The following is a 2,705-nucleotide window of genomic DNA, read 5'->3' on the forward strand; positions in this document are numbered from 1 at the left end:
CTTGTTTTCATACCTGTGTGGATACCACACAGGCTCGAAAAGCACTGAAGTCCCATAGTATTTACTTAACAAAAAGAAAGAATTTTAGGAATAATTGTGTTTCTGTGCGCCTACCTCTGCACCCCTTTACCATTAAAAATATTGTGACAAGTTCAATTAAAATTTAAAATGTCTAATTCAGGCTTGCTCGAGTCAGTACTTAGTTGAAATGCAGCCAACATTAATTCCATTCACATTCATATTCTTCTTCTTTCGTTGGCGCAGAGTGCTTTACTAATAGCGTTGCAGTAGCACAGCTATTTATCATACAAATGAATGTGAAGTGTAGACGAGAAGACGGTACTTGTGAAGGCAGCTTGTGCTGTCACACAAGCACTGCGCGCAAAATATGTTTACGAAATTTCCTGAAATTTCGCGAGAAGCATTGACGGCGGGCTTTGGGCCTCTCTTGCAATAATTTAGCCTACTTTTGATAACAACATTACACAAATTATTAGGGCAACACGAACTTCAGCTCCGCACTCAGATGTTGAAATGGCATCTAAATTATTTGAGGGAGATGTGGCTGCACATACTGCCTGACTGCTTCCAACTCCATTATAGCCACCGCGCCTCCCTTCATATCGAGTCAGGATTGCTGATGTTACAAAAACTGTCAACCCTTCCACTGGGGTGGAGATGGAAGACCAGCTAAGCTATGGTGGGAATTATGTATTTCCAATTATGACTATTAAGATTTGATGGTGTAATTGGCTATTTGTACTAATAAATAATTAGAAATATATAAGATCCGGTGATTTTCCTTTATTTAATGACCACAGGGACCACGGCCTCATGGTCGCTACGGTACACCGCCATAGGGTGTACGGCAAAGGTTGGCACGTTCTTCATAAACACGTCACCAACGCCGCGCGCGTTCGATGCGCACGCGGGCAAAACGCCACCGCCGTCGACAACAGTTGTGCGCGTTGTTTGTGTGACTGCACACCACCGCTGTCAAAACGCTGGCTACGTGACGGAACGGCTAAACGCCGTTGTCGACACTGTTAGGGGAGAGGCGGGCGAGAGCCCAGAGAGAGTCGGCGGCACAGGCGGCAGAGGCCGGCAGGGCTGCGCGCATGTGCCGCATTGTGAGAACGAGCACACACATGCACAATCTAGGGTGCCTCGATGCTCTCCCTCCTCGCCCATCGCTCCCTTTCCACTGAGAAGTCGCGTTTGCTCTCCGCCGTGCGTTCGCTCCCGGTGAAAGCGCGGGTCCCTCGCCCTCTCACGCTTTCACTCGCACATACAGCATACGGCCAATGAGAGTTTTCTTTTTTTTTCTATTGTCAGGTGCTACCGTCGAAGAGAGAGCCCTTATCAGCTTCGCGGTAAAATATGCTGGAGCCAATGAGCGTTTTTTTTTTTTTTCTACACGCGGACACGACCATCGGAGACTGAGCCCTAAACAGCTTCGTTGTAAAAATATCAAACACACCTTGGTAGAAATAATGCAGGGAGCATTTTCGCTAGCATACTGTACAGGTAAAGCTGCATCATATATTTAGAAGCACACGCCAGAACGCTCCGAAGGTGCGATTATACCGAGCATAAACTCCAAAATAAATTACTTTTGGAGATTGGGAGAGCGAGACGGGAATGTTCAATGTCCTCTTAATCCTTCTCTTGTTCAGTATAGCGTGTTTTGTTTTTCCCCACTCATCTCACAAGCTGATCAGCATACGAGACAATATTTTTTCTTGAATGCGTACACAAGTGCTTACTGGCAATTCTCTACCTGACTTACTTTTTTTCTCTTCGCGGGCCTGCTAAGGAGACTGTAGATTATACTGGTAAGTATCATCACCATCAAGTGCACATCGCAAAGCCGATCTCTCCCAAGGAAATTAAAGTTCCTTACTGAAACGTACAGCGGAGGCAGTTTCTACTAAGCCCATAGGGCTTTTTCGGAAGTATGCGTCTGTTTGTGAGTGTTCGTATGTGTGGCGCTTGCGTCAGCCTACGATTCTCATTAAAGAGCGATAGACGCCTGCGTCTGGTACTGCGGCGGCCGCACGCGCTTTCGCCCGCTCAATTCATCCAGACTGAAGGTCACATAAAAGGGTTCGTCTTATGTCTCACAGATAAAGGATCAAGAAACGACAAAGAAAAGAAAGACGCCAGTCTAGTAGGCTGCCTGGTATGAAGAAATGCTTGCACAATGGCGAAAACTGCTTGGAGCGTGAGCGATGACACCAACATAAAAGCGACAAAAATTGATAGCGAGTGTGGGCTGTCGCAACTGGAGAGCAACGTGTAAGAAGGCTCAAATGAAGATGCATCGCGCGTTTGCGAAACGTGTCCTCTGACTCCTGGTCGTTTTAGCCACACATCAGTAAGAGAGGCAGTATAACCTTCGCGTCTTCAACTTTCTGACTCAATTTGTCTTCTGCCTGAGCTCAGTGGGATGATTGGCCATGTTTTCTGCTGTAATGCGCTGCCCACTCACACCCCCCTACTCCATCCTGTTTCTTTTTTTTTTTTGTCTTAGCATTTTTCCTTGAGGTATTGTCGCGCTTTCTTGCGTAGGCTTTGGGGATTCATTGTTTACTTTCGCTTCTTTAAGCTTTGCCTTAACACTCGCATTAGCAAATCCCCGTTTCCCAGCTTTTTATAACACTAACAAACGGAAAGACTTCGTGCCAAAGATCAGGCACAGAGAG

Source organism: Dermacentor silvarum, chromosome 6 (assembly GCF_013339745.2).
Source record: "Dermacentor silvarum isolate Dsil-2018 chromosome 6, BIME_Dsil_1.4, whole genome shotgun sequence".
In the NCBI taxonomy this organism is placed as follows: Eukaryota; Metazoa; Arthropoda; class Arachnida; order Ixodida; family Ixodidae; genus Dermacentor; species Dermacentor silvarum.